The following is a 25,897-nucleotide window of genomic DNA, read 5'->3' on the forward strand; positions in this document are numbered from 1 at the left end:
GCAATTTTTCAAAAAGTGAACAAGGAAAACCTTCCTCAAAGGGTGATGTTTGAGCAGACTTGTAAGAAGTGAGGCAATAGGAGAAAAGAACTTTCTAGGCAAAGCGAGAACAAAGACTCGGCAAGAACACACTAGCATGTTTGGGGAACCATTAAGAGATGTGTGTGCCTTAGCAGAGTGAGGGAGGGAGCAGTAAGTGGAGATGAGGTCAGATGGCTGTAGAGGGCCAGCGAGCGCCAAGACTTGCCGGGCCGGGGTTATCTAGCTCCACGTGACCGTCCATGGAGGCGGCTCAGTTTGATCCTCTTGAGCCACTGGTATTTTTCCTTCAGCTGATACCACCTGGTGTTCCTGTTGAACTTGGCGCCCGCAACCCAGTGAATGCTTTTCTACTCTGGTGCTCACCTTGTAGGCCTGGGTCTTTCTTAGTAGAGCTGAACTCAACTGTAGTTTCCCGGAAACATTACCATGCTGAGGCACTCTGAGCCAAAGGCACGGCTTTCCCGGTGATCTCCTAGATCCTTGTTTTGAGACCAGGTGCCCTCTTCCTTTATGATGATTCTTCCACTGGGGACCATCCTGTTCCTCTTACCAGCAGACCTACATTAGGACTTTAGCGCTCCACCTGATCGGGTCTCCCTAACTTCAAACATCAGAGAAGAGGGGCTATAACCGCCATCCTTTCCCTTTCAGAGGCTTTCAGCCTCTCATGCAAATCATTTACCATCTCCTCAAAGACCAAACCTCCGTAGCAAGGGAGTATGTAAGAATCCTGCTTCCATGAAGCCACAGAGAGCTTTATTTCACCATGCTCTCAGGGCAAAGGGTGCCTATCTAACATACAATGCCATAAATAATGGATACCACTAAAGCTGTCCTTCCCTGAGTGGGGAAGGTTTGTTTCAAGGTGAAATGTTACATCCACCTAAGCAGAGGAGAGGGGCAGCTGCTTGGCCCTCTCTTACATATGGATATATTGTAATTTAATTGATCGCGCCTCTACTTTTAAATATTTGTTTCCCTCCTTTTTTATTATTATAAATAATTCTGCAAGGAGTATCTTGGCATGAGTGCAGATATTTCTGGAGAATAGATTCTTGAAAACAGAATTGCTGGGTCAAAAGACACATGCATTTAAATTTAAAACATTCCCAAATTGCCCTACAAAAACGCTTTACCAATTTTTATTCCTATGAGAATGTCTGTTTCCCTACTCCATCACCGTCACTAAATATTAAGAATCATTTTTCATTTTGATACTAGTATTGTTTCAATTTCCATATCTCTGATTACTAGTGAGGGTGAACTTGTTTTTATGTCTACTGACCATTTTTCTTTTTCTGTGAACTGACTGTTTTTAACCTTCGCTTATTTTTCTATTGGATAGTTTGTCATTTCCTTATCTTTCACACGTTGTGAGGGATTTTTTCTCTCTCTCTTTTTTTCCTTTGAGGGGGGAAGGTAATTAGGTTTATTTACTTTTTTTAAAATGCGGTATTAGGGATTGAACCCAGGGCCTTGTACATGCTGGGTGCGCGCTCTACCACCGAGCTATACCCTCCCCCGCACATTGTTTTAAGTTTATTCCTAAGTGTTTTGATGTTGTTGTTGGCAATTGATAACTATAGACAAATAGAAAAGCTATTGATTTTGGTATGTTGGTCTTATTTCTGGCATCCTTCCTGAACATTTTCTTGATTTTAATAGTTTTATGGTTGATTATAATTTCTTTCCTAGGGAGACCATCGTATCATTTGCAAAACTCAGTTTGCTGTGGTTACTGATGTCTTTGGACTTATGCCTACTATTTTATTCTATATTTTCTATTGATCATACTTTCTGATTTCCTTTTTCCCTTCCTGCCTTTTGAGGCTTGATAACATATCCTTTTGAGGTTTAGAAGATCTGCATTCTGTTTCTATACTCAAAGTTGTGGTCCTTGTATATTCTGTTAAATATTGAAACAGATTTTTATATCAATGTCAAGAATCAAATCCTTTAATAAATTCCCTCCAAACAAGATAAGATTATTAATATACCTGAACTCCATTCCCCACCCCCTCATGTCCTCTGTTTTATTGAAGTCATTTGAAATCTTAGAATCAGATTTTTTTAAATCTTTTTTCACATTGCATCTCTGTTACTTAGGAATCCTTTATTTTCTGCTTTTTGCTTAATAGAATGTTCTATTTTCTTTTGTCAGTTCCCATGATTTAAAAGGTAGTAATCCTGTTTTTAATTTTACTAGTGACCGACTTTTATATTTACCAAATATATTCTTAAACCTTGTTTTCTCTGATTAGGAAAGTTAGAAACAGTATCTCCCAACTCCCTTACTTTATATCAAATGAAGATTTTAGTGTACCCTACCTTGTCCTCTCCTCACTTACTTCCCCATCTTTCAAAATGTACTGTAGGCTTCTAAATCCAACTTGCATTTCAACCATGGATACATTTTTGTTGTTGTTCAATTCTTATGATATATTTAGTTGGTTTTAATGCTTGCAGCCAAATCTCTTATATTATAAAGTTCCCATTTTCAAGTCCTTAATTTTCATTCATCTCTTGAGCAGCTGAAGTATGTCTCCAGGTTGTTTACTTTGGGAGAACACAAGTGATACATTTTCTTCATCTTTCTTTGTAAATCTGGAATATATTTCTGTTGTTTTTGCCCATGAATGACAATTTGTTGGTTACAGAATTATAGTGTCATTCTTTTTTTCACTCAAAACTATAATCATTGCTCCCTATTGTCTAGCATTTAGAAATGTGAAGGCAGGGCTTAAGACCAACCTCAGACTTCCCCCTCTGTAACCTGATTTAATCTATGGGTCCATGCAATATTTTCCCTTCATCTTAGAAAAAATAATTTTTTCATGGCCAGAATCTGTCCTGGTATACAATTCTTTCTTTTTAAATTGAAGTATAGTCAGTTACAATGTGTCAATTTCTGGTGTACAGCATTATAATTCTTTATTAATTTTCCCTGGGATCCTTGATTTATTTACCCAATAATTGTTTAGCTCAGAAAGTCATTTTCCCATCGGGTATGTGAATATGACTTGTGTTCAATGGATGGTAATGACTGTAAATATCTCTGGACTGTGCCCTCGTCTCTGTCATTTCTCACCAGGGTGAACACAACCGTCAAACCAGTCCTTCTGCTTTCGCTGGGTCCCATTCCCTTTTCATTCTCTACTTCCATTTATGACCCTTGAGGCTGAGGACCCTGGCTGCTCCCTTTGCTGCTCTGAACGCTAGCTTCACATGGCTCTGGGAACGTGATTCAGATCCTAAATATGGCCATTATAGCCTTTAGTGAGCACCCACTCCCCGCCCCACCACCTCATCTACTGCACACACCCCATGCTCCCTAAACTCCAGTCACGTACGTCTCTGCTCCTGCTCCTGCCCCACCATCCCACTTTCTCCCTCCTCTGATCTATGGCCTGACCAACTCCTCTGTGTTCTTTAGATCTCAGCTTAAATGCTGCCTCCTGGAGAAACTCTCCCAGACCCTCGCACCTCCACTCTGTGATGTCTTGAACTTTGTCTTTTGTTCTTTTTTTTTTTTTTTTTCAGTAAGTGTTTTTGAGTGTCTACTATGTGCCAGGCACTGTTTTAGACCCCAGGGATACATCAATGAACAAGAGACGAAGGTCTGTGCCCTCATGGAGCTTAGTTCTATAGGTATTTATTCACGGCACATCCTAGGATAATTATTTCCTTCTGCCTCTTCCACAAGACAGCAAGCTCTCTGAGGGCAGGGATCACATCCAGTTGTTTACACTTGTGGCTCTAGGATAAAGACACTGCCTGGTGTACAACAGACACTCAGTAAATCTTTCAAGGATGGATTAACGAGTGAATGCTATTTGTAGAAGTCAGGACTCTTTCAGTTACAATCCATCTCAGCCTGGATACAGGGAAAAAGAAAAAGAAATGAAAAGAAAAAATGGAGGGGAGATGTGGATTCATCAGCTCAGTCCGGTGGGGAGGCCATGGGCAGCCCTAACATCGCGCACAGCTCTATCTGGCCCCTTCCTCGACGCCAGAAGGGCTTCCTCTGCTTCCCTCTGCATGTTGATCTTAAAATCTCCGGCTCTTGGTGGATTTCCTCCATGTTGCCAGGGGAGATATGTGCTGACAGTTCCAAGTTCATGTATTCTCAGCTTAGCAACACCAGAGAAAAAAGCCTTTGTTCCTCTCAGCATCTGTATGTTTGCAGGGCCCAGACAACGGATGATTGGTCTAGTGCAGATCACATGCCTCCTCTGGCCTGATCACTGTGTCCTAGAGAACGGGGCATTCTGATTGGCCAGGTGTGAGTGGCACACCTCTCCCTGAGGGTCTGGGGGAAGTCAGGTGGGCAGGACACCATGACCTTCACACTAAGATGCCTTGAAGTTCGGGAGGTATTCCCCAAAGGAATAACAGGTGTTACCAACAGGAAGAGAGAGGTGTGCTCATAGGACAGATGCAGCAGTATCAGCACGGCTTTTGGTGCATTCTTTAGGGTTTTTGCAGTGAGCACTTTGCATCTCTCTCTCTCTCCTATTCATTCTGTCTTCTTGTTACCAACTGTTTCCGGGAGGTGCTGTCCTCGCGTTGAGTGTAGGCAGTGGAGGAGTCCAGGGGACCTTGCACCTGCTGTACACAAGGCTACCTGTAGAAGGCAGTAGCTTCAGACGGCTCTTTCATACTCTGGGAATCCCTGTCCCAGAGTGATGCTCCACCAGGGAAGTGTCACACAGCCCCAGTCAAATCACTTTGCACCTCTGTGATCCAGACCGAAGCTCCCCTCCATGCACGCAGAGAGCCTGCAGCATTTACTGCATCAGTTTAGAGGCTACAGCTCCCAGGGCCACAGTGTTTTGAGGGCACTGCACACTTAGCTGTCCTTTTACACAGAGTTATGGTCTAGGTTCAGATCATTATAAACAGGTTATTCACTTACATGAAAGTCCAGCGGGCTATTCCCAGGTCAAGCAGGATAGAGGACAATGGTTCACTGTACAGAACTGTCCTGAGTTCGCCTAGCAGCCAGCATCCTGGCCCCTGACCATTAAATGCAAGGACGCCTCTTAATCATTAGGACAACCAAAAATGCCCCACCAATCTTCTAAACACGCCCTGGGAGATTGTCTACACACTTTTCCTCATCTTTTGAAGGCTTTGAACTGGGGACTTACTACTCCCCACACCCCAAAGTTCTGCCAGGATCTCAAGTGACTTCACCGCCCTAGTGGATAATCCCTCTGGGAACACAGCAACTACAGTGTAGATGGAGGGAAGACTGACCATTGTTTTGCTTAGAACTTTTCCAATAGCTGCTCACCATTTTGGAAAACCACTTGGAGCAAAGCCCTTTGAGGTACGTTCATGCCAAACACTGCACTTGTAGCCATAGTATTCAGTGCTTCTGCCTTCACATGCGAGCATCTGACCCCTTCGTTGTGTCTTCAGTGCACTCGTGCCCGAGCATTTACACACCGATACATCATTTATTCTCCCTTATATTATTGTTGGGGTCTTATGTGGACATTTTTGACATTTGAACAGTTTGGACATGTGAAACTATATATACATACACACATATGTGATAATATTACTGATGCATTTATTTCAGGCTAATCAAGGAAATAATACAAAACATTTGTTATAAATATGTGTTGTGTGTGATAGAGCTGAGAACGACAGGTCTGGAAGTTTGGCGGATGTTAGCAACTAGAAGGAATTCTTTTCTGTTCAGAACTATCTTATTTTCCTTAAGAACAGACCCACAGGAAAGGCATACATTGCCTTTTGCCAGGCTTATCAGCCTTTGGTATTCCTCAGGGTCCCAACAGCAGCTGAATTCAGATTTCCCCACCTGCTCCTCTCTCAAGCATCACAGCTAGACATTCCTGCTCCCCAAAAGGCCAGCCCTGGGGATGAGAGTCCCGGCAGCGGCAGACCACAGAGCCTTGGAGAGAGGGCCCGTCCTCCGCTCAGCCGTGGCCTGTATCACTTGCTCAAGCCCACTGCTTTTCCTGGGGTCTCACCAAGCCCCTCAGTTTGTTTTTGTTTTTTTTCTTCCTGAAGCCCATATAGCTCTGAAGTGCTCACACCTTATGGGCCTAGGATCAAATTCAAGGCAGGCATTGTTGGCTTCCCAATCTCTCTTTCCCCAGGCATTTGTCCCCTGAAGTATCCCCCCCGGCAGGGCAGATCTGATTGTCTGATCCCAGGACCCCGTGAGCAGGATGGTCTCCAAAGCAGCAGAGCCCTCCCTCTTCCTCCTCCGGGACATGAGCAGGGAGCCTCCTGAGTCCCGAAGCCGTCCTTCTGCGCTGGCCATCCTTCCACACTGACCATCCCCTCTAGCACTGCGTAGACTCCTGTTTATACTGGAAAAGGGAGGAGCAGAAACCAGAGGTCTTCATTTGAATTCCGGGCACAGAGGCCTCTCTCTCGCCTTCACTTGAACCTTCTCTGGATTTCGCTGGCTTATCTCATCGCCTGTGTGTGGGTGGCCCACACAGGGCTGTGCCGGCTCTCCCTCTGACAGCCTTGGGGCCAGTCCCCACATGCTGCTGCATCCCAGATAAATAGAATTCCAACTCCAAAGGCAGCAGTAGATCATGTGGATCCTCCTGCCAGTTTGTGAGATGATGGGAGTCCCAAGGCTGTCCACAGCCTCCTTCCCCCAAGTTCTCTGCCCACAGCAGCTGCACCGCTGCTCCCTCACCTTTCTCTAACCTTTCTTCCTTGTTCTCTCTCTCCATGGTGGTGCCAGCCTCCCCTTCCCTCTCTTTCAAAATCAGCTGTAAAACCCCGACATCCTTAGCCAGACAGATGGCCCCGGCCATTCCCGCAGCATCTCTGGGAAGGCCTTGATTCACCTTCCCACCCTCCTGCTCAGGAGATGCTTCTGGTCTTTAGCAAAGAGAAGTGGATGTGCTATTTGCTTGTACCCTAGAGTTTCTTCTGGCTCAAGCCCAGCCCGCTGCCCCCTCCTCCCTTCCTATCGCATCCCCGCCTTAATCCCTGAAGCCTTGCTCATGGATGTGCCTGCCAGTCCCAGCCTGGCTCTTCAGGACTGTCTCCTCCAGAGCCTCTCCTAGGCCCCAAATGGCCTGCTGGGAACCCTCAGTGGTTACCAAAACCTTTGGTGACACCCTGGGGCTGAGGAATGTGACTACTGTAGGGGCAAACCCACGGGACCTGGGAACCACCAGGGGCTGAGCCAGCAACCTGACCGCTGTGCTGGGGCTCCCAGCGCCCCATCCTCCAGGCCTACCCTTCTGTGTCTCCTGCTCCCTCGCTCTCCTGGGCAGCTGCTCTGCCCACTTCAGTCTCCCTTCCTCTGGAGGAACATTGCATTTGCCAAGCTCTTTTCCCACAAGCACAGTCTGTAAGAAACCCTTCATTGCCACAATCCATATACACTTTCAGGGCAGGAGAGAGTAGAGGGTTTCATGCCACAAAGCCTTGGACTGGGTTGTCCCCAAGGCTGTCTGCCGTTTGCTGGGCCCTTTGGGAGTGCCGCGAGAGCCGGTAATCCCAATGGACCAAACTTGGGAGTGGTACCTAGCTGGGTCTGGAGCCTGTCTGAAGGGCCCTCAGATTAGGGGCTTATTTCCCCCTCCCCATGCCTCATCTCTTGGGAATTTGACCTACATCACCTCCAGCCCCCTGTGTCTGTCCCCTTCTGATCCCAACCCTGGGGAATATGGGTGGAACAGTCTCTCTGCAGTTACTTCTCAATGCTGGTTCTTCATATCTGAAACCTGCCACACTGTCACACTTGCATGCAGGTTCTAACCACCACTCTAAGTCATCTGCCATCCTGGGAGCAGAGTGCATTTTTACCCCAGCCTGTCCCTTGGCATCTGCTCAGCCAGCAGGTGAAGTAAGACTGGACCCCAAACCAGTCCAGGTATATAGGCTCCCAGCTCCTCTCCCCTCCAGGAAAAGATTGACCCCTTAAGGAATTAAAAGTCTTTTGAGGCTGGAGTTTCCTATTTCCTCATAAAGAAGGATTCACATCCCTTCTACATGAAGGGTAGCTAGGGCCTGGGGCATCCACATGCCTCACAGAGGAGGCAGCCCCTAGACAGGTGGGGGTGTCCATCTTGAGCAAAACCATCTCTTAATCCATCGACTGAGTGACTGGTGGATTTCCTCTTGCCCCTTGGCTCCAACTCCCAAGTTTCCACCCACCATCCCTCCATTCATGATACCCTTTTGTGCTTTCTTGTCGTCTGCTGTCTCCAGACTGTGTTGTGGAGAGGGTTCCCCACATCCCCATGGAGAGGAGTAGGTGACTAGGACCAAGGCATCACCGGACGCCCATTGCAGATGGTCACCAGGCACCCCTCGCCGTTGTCATCCTTCTCGCCATCGTCTCCCACCCACTCCCCACCAAGAGAGAGGGCTGGCTTCTCCTTGGCCTCACTGGGGCATTTCGTGTCCCGCTGATCATGAGTTTACGGTCAGTGTCCTCAGACAGGTGGACTCCCACCCCTCCAGGTCTCCCTCGGGTGGAAGTTTGCCTGGATACACAATCTTAACAGCCATGGCCTCTGGCTGCATGTTATAAGTGGTCAGGGATCCTGACCAGTCCCCCATCAGATGTGGGGTTTCCTCTAGTGCTGAGCTGTCTCCTGCCTACCTTGGGTCCCCACACCCCTTGTGAAACTCTCTCTCCAGTCTGAAGCCCTGGCTCTGTACCTGGGTAGATTGGTAAGAAACCTCTCCATTGTGTTGACAAGAATACCAGCTCACACTGCTTTAAGTAAAAGGGGGAGACACTGGTTTATTAATGAAAAGTCACAAGGGTAGTTAGTTTCAGGTTCAGCTGGATCCAGGTGCTGAAATAAAGGGTTGATACACTACAGCCTGTAAGCCACATCTAGCCTCTCACCTGTTTTATAAATACCTTTTTATTGGAACACAGCCATGATTACTGGTTTACACAGTGTCTATGGCTGCGTTCACTCTACAAACACAGAGCTGAGTAGTTGTAACAGAGACGGTATGGCCCACAAAACTGAAAATATTTACTTGAAAGTCTTTGCCAACCCCTGGCTTAAACAATAGCATCAGGAATCTGCCTTTATCTCTTGCCTTAAGGTTGTTGCTCCCCTAGTCCCTGGCTCCTAAGTGACATAGACCAAGACCCAGCTTAGCTTTGCCAAGTTAAAACTGAAGTGTGGTCACCAGAGAAAGGATAAGTGGCTTCTGAGCAGGCCAGGACAACAGACGTCTGCTCTACAGGCTCCGATCTCGTTTTCTGTGCAGTGTTCCATGGAGCCGCCCCCATGACAAACCATCAGACACCTGAAGTTTATCCTTCAGTTTGGTGGCATACTGCATGTCGCTGCCCCTGTGTGTCCCCTGGGTGTCAAGCCCAAAATAAGATCAATCAGTGGCCGAGCTCCAGGACAGCTATCATGATAGAACAGCAGCGCTGTTCCCATGGCTTGGCGTGGATCAGAGCATCTGCACACCAGCACCACTGCCACTTTTGAGCTGCATAGAGCACTCCATGCACGTTTAGTCAAGTTCTGTGGAATCCCTTGGGTTGGGGGTCCCTTCCAAGGAGCAGTCTTAGCTTTGCCAATTACAATTCTGCGGGTAAAATGATTCTCAATATCTTGCAATTTCTTGGTGAGGATGTATAAAGACAGGAAATGCACCAACTAAGAACCTCTCCCATCACACCCCTGCTGCGGAGGATGTGTCTTGATCCCTGGTGGGATGCCCAGGCATGGGAGGAACTGTGCCATCCTGACTTGGACTATCCGGTTTCAGAAGACAACTGTCAAGGCACAGCATTTCTAAGAGCATGCCACTCTGAGTCATCTCCAGATAGTTGGTGAGCAGTGTTGTCCACGTAATGCACTGGGCGCAGGTGTCCCATTTTATTTGGATGTCCTCTTCTGTCTTGGGCCAGAGGAGCTGTGCCCTAATTAGCCCCAGCATCTGTTCCCTCCCCAAGGCCCGAAATCATCATGCATGGACCTCAGTGCTGCGGGGCAGCCTTTTTGAAACAGTACCAACTGCTTCCACAATCTATTTACGAAGCACGCAGGGTCCTGTGCGACACCCAATAATCAGGCGATCACTGTCATCCTAGTGTAGTACTTTCGGGCCATAAGAGGAGCATCATACTCTTCCTGCTGAAAGGACCCATTTCTTTCCCTTCAGCATCAACCACTGCTTACTCCAGTAAAGCTCTTTGTCATGCCCCACCACCATCGGGGCTGGGAGGCAGATTTGGGTTATGCAATTCGAGGTTTTAAGTTCAACTTCTGAGGGTTGCCCCAGGCTGTCAGCCAAGCCTCTTTTTCCAGACCCTTTTGCCATTCCAAGTGGCCTGCACGCCCTCATTAGAGATGGTTTCGGTGACCTGAGGACATGACCTTTGTAACTTAGCAGCTGCCATGTTCAGAGCAGATGATAACAATGCTGGAATTACAGATAAGTAGAGCTTCCATCCGGCACGCCTCCTAATAGCCCACTCAGAACTGGAAAGTGAGGCAGGTAGCAACCCGTGCTGGGAAGGGTGATCCACACTCATCTTCCTTAAATGTACTCTCAGTAATCCACCTCAGCATTAAAAATTCTACAGTCTTGGGGGCAGGGGGAGGGGATAGCTCAGTGGTAGAGTGTGTGCCTAGCATGCACAAGGTCCTGGGTTCAATCCATTAAAGATGAATAAATTTAAAAACCTAATTACCTCCCCTAATTTTTTTTAATCTTAAAAAATATATTTAAAAAGATATGTTTGAAAAGAAAACTAGCAATTGTCCTACATTTAAAAAAAAGAAGAACCACTCTATCGTCTTTTAATGGGGGCTTGGGCCTCACTGCCAGGTGGGCTTTGATGAGCATGTCACAATTTTATTATCCCCATTGACCTAATAGGACATCACCTTCCATCCTTTTGTCCTAGACCGAGGTTGTATGCCTGCCTGGCATCCTTTCCTTAGGGAAACATCCCTCCCTAATTCCATGTGGTTTAGGTGGCACTGACCCCCACTCAGTCCCCACCCCTAGAGCCCAAAGGTGGGTATGTAACACAGGCCTGCAGATCATTCCATTTTTTCTGGCTTTAGTGATTAGTTCAGGGATGGGCACATGGCCAAACTGGGCCAACCTGACTCTTCCCTGGGAGTTTTCTGTCAGCTCTACCAAGAAAATGCCCCCTCTTTCTCTAAGAGTACAAGCTGGAGCCACCTGTGGCAAATTCGCTGTTCCCAAGGAGGGGAAATTCTACAATAGAAGAGAATGAGGCCAACAAGTCAACTGAACCAGAGATCAAGTAGAGATGACAGATGGAGAGAGAGACAGAGACTGAGATAACTTTGATGACCATATTTGAGCCCCAGCACCCAGCCGTGTCTGAGTATCTGCCCTTTGAGGAAATAAAATACTGTAAGCCCTCATTCTCTTACTCCATCTATGTTTAAAATTGTAGTTAAAACAATAAATAAGGAATCTAGAGAGAATGAGAAGTTATTGCCGTGAGGGCTTTTGAGAACGCAAAGCATCCGACTGGATATAATTCTTTGTGCGGCAAAGATCAGGAGTAAGTTGAAAGTTTACAAGAACAGAGAGAGAACGAGAGAGGGAGAGCAGGAGAAAGAGAGAGAGAGAGTGGGAGGGAGAGAGAGAATATTAACCATATGGAGTCAAGATCTTATTTCAAATTACGTTTATTCTTATTTTGTATCTTGTTGTGATGATATTGAGTAGTTTGTATGCAAGAAGCTCTCCGATAATATTCTGTTCTAACTACGGTCGTTTATTGTTTTATAACCCTTAACCTTGAGACTCTGATGCTTGTTTATTGTAGAAGATTGTATTTACTCACTGTAAGTTTGTTATAGGAAATTGAACTTTCCATCAACCTTGTAATATTTAACCCGCGGAGTATGACTTCAGTGCTTTTGTTTTATTTAAACCAACCAGCAGCGTAAGTGTGGTAGAGTTTCTTGGCATTTGGAAAAAGTATTTGTAAGTTTTTTCCCCCTTGCAGAAATTATGCAAGAAAAACAAGTACTAATTATAGCAGACTCGCATGAAAAAACACAATGCAGAATTTAAACTTCTTCTTCCACATCCTGGACTTTTTAGTTACACAAACCAGTACATTGTCCTTTCTCTGCCATGCGCAACAGAAAGAATCCTGACTAATGCACCGTCTCATGGGGAGTGGTGAGGGAGGCCGAGGTCACACAGGAGCACGGGCTGGCTCATCCCTGGGGTTCTGAATAGCCTACCCTCTTCCAGGGCCCATGGCCCCTCCAGACATTTTCAAAGATCATTGGGCATCAGCCCTGACCTAACATTGATTCCCGGATCTCTGGGTTGCCAGTAGGACCCACTGGTTAGAGTGGGAGTGTGTGGGGTTGGGAGCAAATGGAGATCTGAACCTGAGTCCACCTCACAAAAGGCCCAGTGAAGCCCCGACCCTGCCCTGCAGTCATTCTCCTAGTTCTTGAGGTGGAGCTGGAACCCACAGCTCCGGCAGCTCCTGGTCCCCACCCAGGTCCCCGCCCTGTTTGGACAAAGAGCTTTTTTCACAGGAAGGGCCTCATGTGAGTGCATGGATTCTCCCTCTCCATCTAAACAAAATAAAAGGTCTGCTGTTTCCCTGGGACAGTTACATCTGTCGGTGAAACCATTTACAATTTGAAATATACACATACTGCCCCACTTCTTTTGACCATAGCCTTGAAGAATGGCAGTAGATCATCACATGGTTCTTTAGTGACAACCATTCGTGCATCTGTGGCTCCAGATCTGCTCAGATCACACATGTGCACACAGTTCCCTGCGTGGCTGCCTCCCCTCAGCATTGTCTGCTGCCATCTGGTTGAACCATCCGTTCTTGGCAGTGACACCCTCTGGCCACTGCAGAGCCAGGTGTGGCTGTGACCTCCCCCTCATCTCTCTTCTCCTTCCTTCCCTTGCTGGATGCACATTCCTTACCGCTCCTCGGATGCCGCGGTGGAGAGCACTGGCTCAGTGCAGTGGGATGGTGGGGTCCCTGGTCTCAGTCAATACATCCAGGTGGTTTTCGCTGTGACAGTACTCTCCACTACTCTCTAAATGTGGAAGTGAGGGAGAAGCAGAGTTCACTGTAAATAACCGTGCTGTGAGCCAGAGAAAAAACTCACACTAAAAGCACTAAAATCATTGTTGACTTCTGACTTGAGGTTTTCTCCCAGTCTGTACAGAGAACTTTCAAGAACAGCTGAACCCTACCAGCGCTTCCGTCAGCAAGGGCCTGTTTATGCAGGCTCTCAGTACACCCTCTCGACACTGGGAGGAACAAAACCCTCTCCTGAACCCTCTCGCTCTCTTCTCCGGCTCCCCCTACCTGTGTCTTATAAATGCTTTCCTTCCCTCCTCGGGCTCCCCCGTACAAGCTGTCAGTTGTGCAGTTCTGTCTGGTTTCACTCCGGGTGAGAAGGGACTGGGATGGAGATGGGGGCTTTTGGTTGGGAGAATCTCAGGAAAGACTTTTCCCACCACCAATAGCAACCTTTTCCTGGCACCTGGCTGTGTGTCATTATGCCCAAAGAGCTGCTGTCTCTTTGGTCGGGGGTCACCTGGTCACATGCCCTTTTTGTCGCTCTGGTCTCTGTATGGCCCATGCTTCAGGAAGGCTGATGTGTGCCCAGAGGGACCCTTGTCCTACCACAGTTGTCACTTCATTCTCAGAGTGATTTCCACAATTTCCCCCTGACTTTCAGATGGGATTCCAAACTTCAGGACAGCTCAGGCCTCATCAATCTTCATTTCTTTGTGCCATAAATCTGCAAGCTTGGCAGTCATGGTGAGGTTGCACTCTGGAGTTCGAGAAGAATGATTTAATCCAAGATGCTGCCAAGTACCACCCACTAGTTAAAAATCCCAGACAAGCCCCAGTCTTTAACACCCAAGTGACTGGACTTCCTGGAGCCATCACTTCCTCTGCCCTCTGCTAGACTGGAAGTTGGTCTCTATACACCATGAAATCCCCCTCAAATACAAACCCAACTCCCATGTGACCAGAAGTTTCTTGGAGTGCTGGAAGAGGAAGGTGTATGACCCACTGCACAGCAGAATCGCCTCGGATCCAAGCTCCCTCAGCACCTCTCCTCAAGGCAGAACCCACACTCACTCCTTCTCCCCCAACCCAGCCTCATTTCAGCCTTTCCCAGCCTTTCTGCATATCAAATACCACCAGTCTGAACACACCACTCAGAGAAGCCAGTCAAAGGATGCTTTGCAAAACAAAAGCCCAGTCCTTAGTTAAGCAACTGAACTAGCCAAATGTTCCTCCAGGGAGTGTGCCCCTGGGAGGCTCCAGTTTATCCCACCACTCCACATTCAAAAGTTAGAAAAAGCCAAAACACGTCTGTGTTAAACCGGCTCCTACTTTTTAAAATGCAATTTCCACTCTTGTCACCAACCCATCTTTCTGCCCCTATTCTCAATGTGTGAAGTTATGAAAGCAGATTGAAGAGTAAGGACAGAATCCCTCTTTCACCAACATTCTGAACTCCATTTTTTTTTTAACTAAACCATCTTCTAACCTAGCACCACCCAAGAGAACTTTCTGTGGTGATGGAAATGTTCTGTTGATGCACAGTCCAATATGGTAGCCACTGGCCCATGTGGCCACTGAGCACTTGGAATGTGGCTAGGGTAACTGAGAAATTAAAATTTTAATTTTATTTAATTCTAATTTAAATAGCCACATGCAACTGTGGCTACCATATTAGGCAGCACAACTCTAGCCTAATTCCACCATGACAATGAGGGCCATTCTATGAAACTGTCAAAGAAAATTTGAAATCAAATTGATTGTAGGGCAATGCTCAGGATGTTGACTAGTTTATGTGTTGTCCTCTCACTAGGAAAATCTTTTCTCAGGTCTAAGGACCCGAAAAGCCAAAGCTGCTCTTAAACAGTTAGTCTTGTTTTGTTTTTAATCTTAAAGACACTATGAATTGCATACTCAATTTGTTTCCTTTTTTCCTTTGGCTAACAGGGAGCTCAGCCAAATTTAGAGCCCACCCCTACCTTATGTACACCTGAATACTAATATCACCCTCAGTTCCATTTATCCATTTATTTCTTTTCTATCCAATTGTCTTGTGTGTGTGTATGTGTGTACTGTTAAATGATTTTTAGTAAGTTTACAAAGTTGTGTAACTGACACTACAAAATATTTCCGTCACCTCAAGAAAGAACCCTCATGCTCATTTCTAGTCACTCTGCATTCCCAGAGGCAACCACCAATCTACTTTGTTTCTGTAGATTTGCTTTTTCTGGACATTTTCTATAAATGGAATCATGCAATATGTGATCTTTTGTGTTTGACTTCTTTCACTGAGCATGTTTTTGAAGTTCATCTGTAGACTCTGTTAGTACTTTATTCCTTTTTATTGCCAATAGTGTTCTACTGTGTGGATATACTATATTCTGTTTATCCATCTCCAGTTGATAAACATTTGAGTTGTTTCTACTTTTTAGCTATTATGGCTACTGCTGCTATGAACCAGTCATTAAGATTTACAAATAATCTCTTCTAATCTGTGACTTGTTTTCACTTTCTTAATGGTATTTTTTGAATTGAAAAGTTCTTAATTTTTGCAAAGTCCAGTTTATCATTTTTTTCTTATATTGCTTGTGCTTTTCCTTTCATATCTAAAACTCTTCTTAACCCAAGTTCCTGAAGATTTACTCCTATGTCTCTCCTAAGAGTTTTATAGTTTTAGCTCCTACGTTTAGGTCTATGACCCATTTTGAGTTAATTTTTAAGTATGGCATGAGATAAGAGTCTAAATTAATATTTTTGCTTATGGATATCCAATTGTCCCAGAACTATTTGTTGAGAAGAAAATCCTTTCCCCATTGAATTGCCTTGGCACCTTTGTCAAAAATCAATTGACCATAAATGTAAAGGTTTATTTCTGGGCTCTCAGTTCTGTTCCATTGATTTGTAGGTCTAGCCTCATGCCAATATCACAGTCTTGATTATTGTCCTTGTTTTGGGGGGTTTTTCGTACTCTTTAATTTTACTTAACAAGGAGAATAGGTCATCCTCTGTCTCTTTCCCCAAATTGATATTAGCTCTTGCAAGAATGTAATTGAGGCTTCCTAAAATCAAGCCATCAAATCCTCTCTTGTGAAAATCATTGAGAAGTCATTAAAGGGACTATGACCACATTCTTATTCAAACAAATCCCAAAGGGGATCAAGAGAGGAACAGACATTCTACCCTTGCCACAGTAATCGGATTTACTGATTCCCAAGGAAGAGGGAAGACACGATGCTAATTATGAGGCGGTTAAGGAATTATTTCCTTTCTCAATATGGCTTAAGAATGTACTAGACCTAAGAAGCAAAGTCTCTGAGCTATGGGTACGAATGTATTTGTTTAGTAACTTCAATATTTAAGGAAACTTGTAAGGCTATTGAATATTGAAAAGAAAGCCCCTGAAGAAAAGAAACCCACCTTGAAGGCTGGGACGTAGAATGCCAATGCCCTTCCCTACAGAGATAATCTTTGGGAGGAGGTGCCACTTCAAGCATTACTGATAACCTGGTGAAGCCTGCAGACATGATTTACGACGAGTTATCTTGGGGAACTGAATGGGGGAAGGGAAGGGACTCAAGGAGCTAGACCCCCATCCTGGTGGGGAAGGAAGGGATTTTTCTGAAAGTGAGTTACAAGGGGGAGGTGATGAAAGTTGCATGCAGTCCAGAGAAAACCTGTATAAAGGAGGGCAGGAGAGTGAAGTTAGCGTTTGATTCTCAACATACTTTTCTCTTGGATCTCTTGAAAGTACTAGTTATTACCCAGCTGTGATGTTCTCTTTCTGCATTGTAACTCCCCTTTTAAGCTCCCCTGCCCTGCATTAAAGCAAGTTACATATGGCAGCCCAGCCTCATATGATGGTCTTGGGGAGAAAAAAAGGTGCCGTGGTGAAGGAGTAGGGGGCTTGCTCCACCTCTCACCTCTTTGCAGGGGTTCCTAGAATCAAAATTTTCTTGAATTATCTACATACCAAGCTCCAGGCAGTGACTGGCATTATGAGACATGATCCTCTGCAAAACTTAAAAGAACGTTTAAAATGGTGGACCAGCTTCCAAATGAACAACTCAAAGGAGGTCCACGATTGAACCTTCTACTTCTCTGTTTATGTTAGATGAAACCTACCTCCTAAAGGAGGGATTGGGGAGAGGGGAACATCTATGCAACATTTTTAAAGGCCTTTATTTATTCACGAATATATGAAGAGTCCTACTACGTACCAGGTGTCTTATATCACATGTTTTTAATAAGTCACCCAAGTCCTTTCAGAAAGAAGGTAGGGTAGAGAAAGAGAAAAAAACACCCAATAAATCTTGGTTGAATCAATGAATTTCAAGAGCCAGATGGCATAAGCCATAAGTGAGCAGGAATCTTTCCATGAGGCTGAAGGCATTATGATCCAGGAGGGAGTTTCATGTGCGAGGAAGGCTCTGCCCCTCCCTCCTTACTCTGCAGTTGTGGAGGACAGTGGCTCCCTGGAGACAGTTGCTGGGTCCTCAGAAGGAAGGACCTCAGAAGGCTCCAGGGGAAGGCTGGGGAGGGAGCAATGGGACGTTGGATCAGGGGAGAGGAAGTGCAGAAGGAGGCTGATGGATGATGACCCTCATTCAGACAGTAGCTCGGGATTACCAGGATGTGAGGCCCAGCGGGATGTGCTTTCCAGTGGTCCTCCAAACTGAGGCTATCAGAGGCTTGATTATGCTAATTCTAATAATCATCAAATAGCTTCTATTTTCAAGAACTTGCAATGTGAAGCTCAGATGAAGCTCTTTACAAACACAAAATACAAAATTTTATATCATTCTTACAATGCTGCAAAGTCAGTAGTATCCCCTTTTTACAGAAGAGGAAATTGAGGCTTAGAGAAGACAAGTAATTTGTCTAAGACCAGACAGCTAATAAATGCCACAGGTATAATTCAGACCAGATCTGTATGTCTCTAAATGCCGGGCTGCCCCTAGCAGTTGGTCTATCCTGACTGGGGCCAGTGCGGCCCTTGGCATCCAGTGGCATTTGAGGTGTATAGGGAGCCCTTGGAGACCTGGAGGTGCCCATGACATACACCTGTGCAGCTCCAAGTCCCCACTACACTTCTGAATCCCAGTGCCCACTTGGCCTGGGGCCCCCATGGACTCCACCCACCTTTCACTGCAGGAGGCCCAAGGAGATGTGTATGTATAATCTCATGTGAAAGAAACAGGACTCTATAAGAATGTCCAACAAACAACCATGACTTGGGTCAGGAAAGGCTGCCCCAAGGAAGTGATGTTTGAGCCAAAAGTGAAAAATGAACCAAAAGGTCAAGTGATGGAGTAGGAAAGTCTTCCAGAAGGAATGTTCGAGGCCTGGGGATTGGGGAAAGTGGAGGCACATGTGTGTTTGAGGAATTGAAAGGAAGCCTGTGCAGCCGGAGGGCACTGAGCTGGGGGGAGTGTGATGCTGGATGATGCTGAGAGACGGGGGGGGGGGGGGGCATTTAGTACCTGTTAGTAGTTGGCTCTTTATCTCAGGAGCATCGGGAAGTCATTAGAAGGTTTTAAAAGGGGAGTGAGTGACATGATAAGACTGGAGAAGGACAGGGCAGATGCAGTGAGATCACTTGGGAGCCCCGTAGGAGTCCAGATAAGAGGACACAGTAGCTTGGACTGGTGAGGTATCCATAGAGATGAAGTGAAGAGGGTAGAGTAGAGAGATGCTTTGGAGATGCTTCAAACCAACAAGATTTGATGATGGTTCCCAGGATTCTGGCATGCCTATTAGATAGACAATGGAGCTATCCACCAAGAGAGAGAGAACACTGGGAAGGTAAGAGAGTTGAGGCCATAAGTTAAATTTCAGAGATGTTAGGGATAAGGTGCCTTTGAGAGATGGAGGTAGAGATGTTGACGAGGCCACTAGCTAGGCTCCTGCCATCAGGAGCTTAGACAAGAAGTTCTCCAGGCTGGAGACATAAAGGTGTGAATTATCAGCAGATGGATGGTAATGGAATCTGTAGCATGGATGAGATCACCTGGGAGGGTCCACAATGAGAGGGCAAAAGGCCTAGGAATGAGCTGGAGGAACACAAGCATTTAATGGAAAAGGGTGACCTTGCAAAGGAGACTCAGAAAGAAACCAGGGAGTTGAGACAAACCAGGGGAGTATCAAGGGAGTCAAAGAAGCTGGTGTTTTAGGAATGCAGTCATCGAAAGGTCTAAGAAGATGAATACTGAAAAAAAAATGCCCGTCCAATTTTGAGACATGGAGGTCCTAGCTCAATGTTTCCAGGACATTGTGGGAGGCGAAAGCCCTACTTGAATGGTGGGGTGAACAGTAAAGGCCAGCAGTGGGGCAGGGAACTGGAGTTAAGGTTGCAGGGGCAGGTTGGTGGGAGGGGTCCAGGTGAGAGGGTGGGATGGAGTGCTCAGAGAGGGAGGGGATAACGGATAGAGAGGCAGGAGGCGCTAGAGAGTCAAGGATGGGCAGGAGCCCTGGCCTGGGAGGGTGGAGGGGAGTTTTCTCGGATATAGCAGGAGCGGGGGCAGATGCAGAGAGATGTGTGAGTGTGTTAGTGGGAAAACAAGGGAGTTCCTCTCAGGGGCTCTAATCCTCTGTCAGGGAGCGGGCCAGGTCACATCTGAAGGGAGGAGGAAATGGGCTGCTTGGAGGATTAAAGAGAATGGAGAAAGGGCTAAATTGGGAGTTTGAGATTTGCAGATACTAACTACTATATATAAAATAGATAAATGACAAGTTTCTACTGTGTAGCACAGGGAACCATATTCAATATCTTGTAGTAACCTATGGTGAAGAAGAATATGAGAACGAATGTGTGTATGTTCCTGTGTGACTGAAGTACTGTGCTGTACGCCAGAAGTTGACACAACATTGTAAACTGGCTGTACTTCAATAAAAATATATTTTAAAAAAAGAGAGAGGGAATGGGGAAGGCAGGAGACAGTTGTTGCAGAGAGCGGGGAGAGAGCCGTCGAGGGCCCACACACAGTCAATGGCCATGATTTATGGAACATCCCTCTGACCCATGGAGTCACTTGGCTGCTTGAGTGCAGCTCAGGAAGGCAGATAGGAGGGCTCATCCGGAGCTGGGGATCTGCCAGACAGATATGATCAAAAGGCAGAGAGAGGCAGAGGGGCCTGGGGTATTGACAAGAGTGTTATTAAAATGTTAGGCCTTGGCATTGAAGTCAGACAAGAAGAAAAGCGAAGGAAGGAGAGAGCGGATGCATTAGGAGAGCATGAAAGGTCCACGTCAGAGAGGTCTGAGGAGCCGGCACAGTTACCTCGAGGTCACCCAAGTAAGGTGGGGGCAGAAGGACAAGGCCCAGCGTGGGACTGTAAGAGTGGGTGGCCCCGTGGCCTGTGGATGGGGATGTGATGAGGTCAGGAGCTGGTCTGCCTGTGTGCACGGGCCCTGAAGGACAGGAAGTCACAAAGGCCACCGAGAACAAGAACAGCCGCTGGATTGGGCAGAAGGGAGGTGAACAGTCATTCTGTCAAGAGTGATTTCAGCGGAGCGTTGATCCTGAAAGCTGCATTGTAGTGGGCTGAGCAGGCCCAGGAGACCAGGGAGCAGACGCTTCATATATAAATAGCTCTTTGGTTTGCTGTGAAGAACAAGGAAATGCGTCGTCTCTTCCACTTTGGACGGGCCTGTAGGGTCAAGGGAGGGGACTTTTTAGGATGAGCATGACTACAAGTCCATACGAATGATATAAGAAAGAGGATGCAGGTGGGGTCAGCCCCTGCCCTGGCGAGGCACATCCTCCTTGGAACCAGGAGGGAGACAGAGAGGAAGGAGTGGACGTGGGTGGGTTTAGTCGTAAGTGGATGATGGAGTCCTCCTCTGGTGGCTTCTGTTTTCTCAGAGAAGCTTGAGGGGACGTCAGCAGCAGAGTGTTCTACTGAGAAATTAACTCCTGTCTCATTCACTCCCCCCCTCCGCCCCCCTGCAAAGTGACTCATCAGGAAGGAGTGAAAGGCATTAGCCAGGCTTTTGTGTTCTAAGGCCTGGGCCTTTTTCCTCCCACCCCACACCTGAGAAGGTAAACATTGTTTTGTGGTGCTGGTGTCTGAGTTCCTTCTGACAGGCTAAGAGGGAGAACATGACTGTGTCTCAGAGAGTTGATTCTCCAGCGTGGAAGAGAGGGGCAGGAGGCCGGGCATGCCCCATCCCACCCTGACATCGTGTGAGAGTGAAAACACCAAGAACAAAGGGCTGCCACTTTGAGGGTCTACGGGAGAGGCCCCCTTAAAGAGCCAGGCTGGGGGGAGTGGCCCTACAGAGGGGGGACAAAGAGCGGAAGCCCCATGGCAGGGGCGGCTCATGTCTGCTACAGCAGCGCTGGCCTTTCCCTGCAAAGGGGAGCACAGACTGAGCATCTCTGGGCTGTGCAAGCCCCTGGCATTCCTGGACCGTTGGAGGGAGCTGAAGGGGAGCTATGAGTGATGCAGAATTCTCACTGATCTTGTGGGTAGCGACTCAAGCTGAATTTAATTTGATTTAGGCCAACTAAGGGATGACTAAGAGACGGATTTACGTCATGAGTTTGAGCAGAGTGTCCAGTGGGCCCAGGACCTGGACAAAGGGTGAGCAGTGAGTAGGAGCTGACATCTGGCTCCCCTTGCCCTGCCCCCTAGGGCTGGAGCAAGGCAGACACAGCTCAACCACGTGGTCGCACTCGGCCTTCACAGATGAGCACAAGGACGTCCCTCCCTGCCAGGCCCTGAAGCAGGGCAGAGGGTCAACTCCACATGGACCCTGTGTTCCGAGTTTGGCAGTCTGGACACAGCCTTCACTCTTCTCCTCCCACGGCTCTCATGCATTCACAGGCCCAGCCACCTGAGGCTCTTGTCTGTGTGGCCCCAGGGCCTGGGCCTCTGGTCCCTTTACCTCGGCCTTTTGTCCAGCCCCAGGTGCTGGGCTCACTGAGATCTGGGCAGGCTGCTCTCAGCCATCCTCATTCCCCACCTTGGCAAATGCTTGACCACACGTGGTATGGAAAGATGAATGAGCAAGGGGCTAGAGACCAACGGGTTGAGGTTCTGAGAACCCTGTGTCCCCATTGGGGGTTGGCACAGCCTTGAGTGGGTCTGCTGGCTTTAACGACACAAATGCTAGACCTCTGGCCCACAGGCCTTGCAAGGATTAGGTTCATAGACCAGGCAGCACTGGGCAGAGAGAACTGGGCTGCCAGAGCGGCAGACCCACTGAGGCCCAGGCTGCAGGCACACAGGCCAGCAAACACCACAAGCCTTTCTTCAGGGCATGCCAGGGCGACAGAAGCCCCAGGTGTTGATGAGCTCTGATACTTGGTCAGGGAGCTTCTCCCCAATTACTTATGCCTAATGATCCCTGAGCACAGATGGGGAAAATCTACCTTTTTATTCCTTTAACAAAGAGGTATTGAGCACTTTTTCTGTGTCAGGCCCCTATGCTGGCCACTGCGACATGACAATAAACAAGGCAGGTCCATCCCTCCTGCTCTGCCCTCAAGGAAGCCACAGTCTGTAGGGTGGGAGGGCAAACACAGATACTAATGGTGGTGACACCCAGTGCTTAGAGTTTTGGCAGGCAAGTCCCTAACCCAGCCAAGGGTTAGGGATGGCTCCCTGCAGGAAGTGATGGTTCTAAACAGGTACCCTTGGTTCCAGAGTACCAAACCCACTCAGGATAGAGCAAGTTTTAAGGGGTAATTTTTATGACTATGTGCGAGAGATTTTATGCCCAACTTAGTTTTGTGTGAACCCAAAAGTCAGAAGCTCTCTGTCTCTGTCTCTTTCTCATCTTCCCCCTCCCCTCTTCCTTCTCCCTCCCCTACTTCTGCCCACCTCCCTCTGGGGTGATCTGCAGTCTTTTTCTATTTTTCAAGTTTTTATGGTTGCGTTGGATGAGGGTGCAGGAGAGAAGGTGCCTGTTTCTGGCTCAGTGACTGAGTGAATGAGGTGGCACTGCCTGAGATGGGGACTGCTGGAGGCCAGCAGATCTGGGATAGGAGAGACTGAATTCAGTGTACCTGAGGGACATCCAGGGAGTGGTCCAGAGAAGGCTCCTGGATATATGGGTCCTAAGCTCAGAAGAGAGGCTCAGACCGGACATAGAGATTTGGAAGTTATCAGCATTTGGTTGGTGCTGGTGGAGATGATCCAGGGACAAGAGGTAGAGCAGGAGAAGGAATGGCCTCGGATAGACCCCTGGAGGAGGAAGAGAAGATAAAGAGAAGAAGATAAAGAAGAGAAAGGGTAGCCAGCGAGGAGAGTGTAGGCCGTTGAAGCCAAGGGGAAGAAATGTTTTCACAGGTCAGCAATGAGCAGGCATCTTTAGCCAAAAAAATATACTTTTTTTTATATTTAGAAGAAAACCCCCCAAAACCTAAACCCGCCCCAAATTCTGAAAAACATGCCAAAATGTCTAAAAATGCATAAAACTTGCAATACCTCTTCCACAATACACCAAAATCACCAATAGGTAAAAAGCCACTAACTGGGAATGTTCATTCTTGATCCGTTTGTCGTATGGAATCCGGATCTAATTGTTTGCCCAGAATCACCGGAACCAGTCCCATACCCTTCTCACACACCAGGGGGCGCACACGCACCGTTTCTAAATCCAAGTCCAGGGCAAAAGCAGGCAGTGAATTAGATGAGAACCAGAACTCCATCCCTCAGCCCAGATCCCTAGACCCTACCTCTACCCCTGCCCTGTGCATTACACTATGATCCCTGAATCCAGGTGCCCCAACAATCCCCAAACTTGCTTTATTTCTCACAGACTGACAGAGGTATCACAGAGACCCCAGAAGATCAGAGACCCCATAGGGGTCCTCACCTGACCTAGGGCAGAATAGGTAGCCTCCCCATCTTTCATGAGGGGGGCAGGCAGGGGAGGGCTAGTGTGGCATGGACCAGAAGGGTAGGCCTGGGGCCAGAGGCTTTGGTCTTAAGATTTGGAGCTCACCAAGTTCCTATGAGTTAGGACTTGGAATAAATCTTCAGGTAATTTACTGGTTTAGCCCGAAATTTATAGGGTCAGCATTTGAGTTTGATATGAGGAGTCAGAAACTCAATACCAAGGTTGATATCAGGTTCGTGGGACATTATCAAGTTTTGAACTCAAGGGCCAATTCAGGACATGATTCAAGTTCACAGTTAGAATTGGTATAAATATTGGAGTGTTCCAGCCTTGGGTTGGGGTTGACATCAGGTCAGAAAAGTCAGGAGTGAGTATGGGGATGAAGTGGATTTGTGTGGAGTCTCATTCATCTTGCGTGCCAAGATTATCATTAGAGATGGGTCAAGTAAGCGTCTTACATGGCCCCCCAAATGGATGAGATTTGAGTTCAGTATTTGTATTAAGGTCTTTTTCTGATGACCTAGCCCCAGTTTGAAAAATGTGTTGGTGTTGACCTGAGATTGGGAGTGCGATATTAGAGTTTTATGTAAGGCTTGGGATTCAGAACAGAGTGCTGGGATCCATAGCAAGGGAGCTGTCTTTAGAGTTCATATAGGGATCGGGACTTAGTATTGGTACTGGAATCCATTTAAGGACCAGGGTTGGTGCTAGGGGTGACTCTAGTCAGAATTGGTATTTGAGGTCAACTAGGGGTTCAGATTAAAATTACTACTTGAGCCAATATCCGGGTAGATTTGGGTGTTTGGACTTACTATTCAGTTTGGAGCTGGGTCTGGGCTCAATATCAGGTTCAGATCTGTATGGCGAGGAAACGGGGTCCTGTATCAGGTTCATCTTTGGACTGGGAGCCACTAACAGGATATGGACTTCGTATGGGAGTTAGGGTCTGTCGAAGCTCATTATTAGGGTTCCGGTTTAATATTGGAGTCCCGGTGGATTTAGACTCAGGCTTGGGTTGTGGCCTCGCTGGGCCTACGCGGCTCTGTCGCTCTACAAGCGAGAGTGCACGAGGGGAGGGGCGGCGGCGGGGACGCGCACGGCAGGGGCAGGGGCGCGGGCGCGGGCGCGAGCGGGGGCGCGCGGCTAGAGCTGGCGCGGGAGCGGCGGCGGCGGCAGAGGCGGCGGCTCCAGCTCCGGCTCCGGCTCGGGTGGCTGTGGCGGGAGTGGGATCCTGTGGCGGTGGCGGCGGCGGCAGAAGAGGAGCAGAAGCAGCGGCCCCAGCGGCTTGGGGGGACATGCGGACCGACGGCCCCTGGATAGGCGGTGAGTGACCCCCGGGCCCCCCTCCAGTTCCCTCTGCATCCGTCCTTCCCCGCTCCCCCCGCCCTCTCCCCGCATCCGCCGAGTGGAGCTGGGGGCGGTCCCGGGGGGCTGGGGGCGCCACTTAGGCCGGGCCGCGCCCCCACCTGCCGCGCCCGCCGCATCGGCTAAGCCTCCCCCTCAGCCTGGCGGCTCCTCCCCGCGTTACCCCGCGGCAGACGCTCCCCCCAACCCCCCGCCGGCTGGCTAGCTCCCCGGTGCCCCTCGCCGCTTTCCCCTTCCTCCCCCTCTCCCTCTTCTCCCCGCCGCACCTGAGCCGCAGCCCGCGCCCCCCCAGCGCAAAGTTTTCCTTTCGCATCCATGCTCCCCCCACCTCGGTCCCGCCTCGTCTCCCCCCACCCCCGGCGCGGACGCGCTCCGGGGGCGGCCCTCCACCTCCCACCGCCACCCCAGCGCCGGGCGGGTCCAGGCCGCGCCCCCGCCCCCGCCGCACAGGCGCCCCCTCCCAGCAGGCGGGGGATCCGCAGCCGCCGCGCCCCCATCTCGCTCGCGGCCCCGGCCCACGTGCGGTCCCGGGGTGCGCTGGGCGCGAGTTTGAAACCCCCCACCCTTCTTGGTCGCCGGCGCGGGCTGGGGGGAGGGCT

The 25,897-nt window shown here is 48.2% G+C and overlaps 1 protein-coding gene across 14 annotated transcripts in view; it reads left to right on the forward strand.

Moving 5' to 3' along the window:
- The window catches only part of PTPRF (protein tyrosine phosphatase receptor type F), a 143,362-nt gene that overhangs the window by 34,702 nt on the left and 82,763 nt on the right, over window positions 1–25,897 (forward strand). For 12 of the 14 annotated variants that reach the window (XM_032494039.1, XM_032494044.1, XM_032494043.1 and 9 more), the window contains exon 1: window positions 25,074–25,256. The exons of 1 other annotated variant lie outside the window; for it this stretch is intronic. The gene's annotated coding sequence lies outside the window, so the exon portion shown is untranslated. Of the gene's footprint in view, window positions 1–25,073; window positions 25,257–25,897 lie in introns of those variants that run through there. One more of the 14 variants, XM_032494052.1, reaches the window with a different exon arrangement.

This window comes from Camelus ferus, chromosome 13 (assembly GCF_009834535.1).
Source record: "Camelus ferus isolate YT-003-E chromosome 13, BCGSAC_Cfer_1.0, whole genome shotgun sequence".
Taxonomy (NCBI): domain Eukaryota; kingdom Metazoa; phylum Chordata; class Mammalia; order Artiodactyla; family Camelidae; genus Camelus; species Camelus ferus.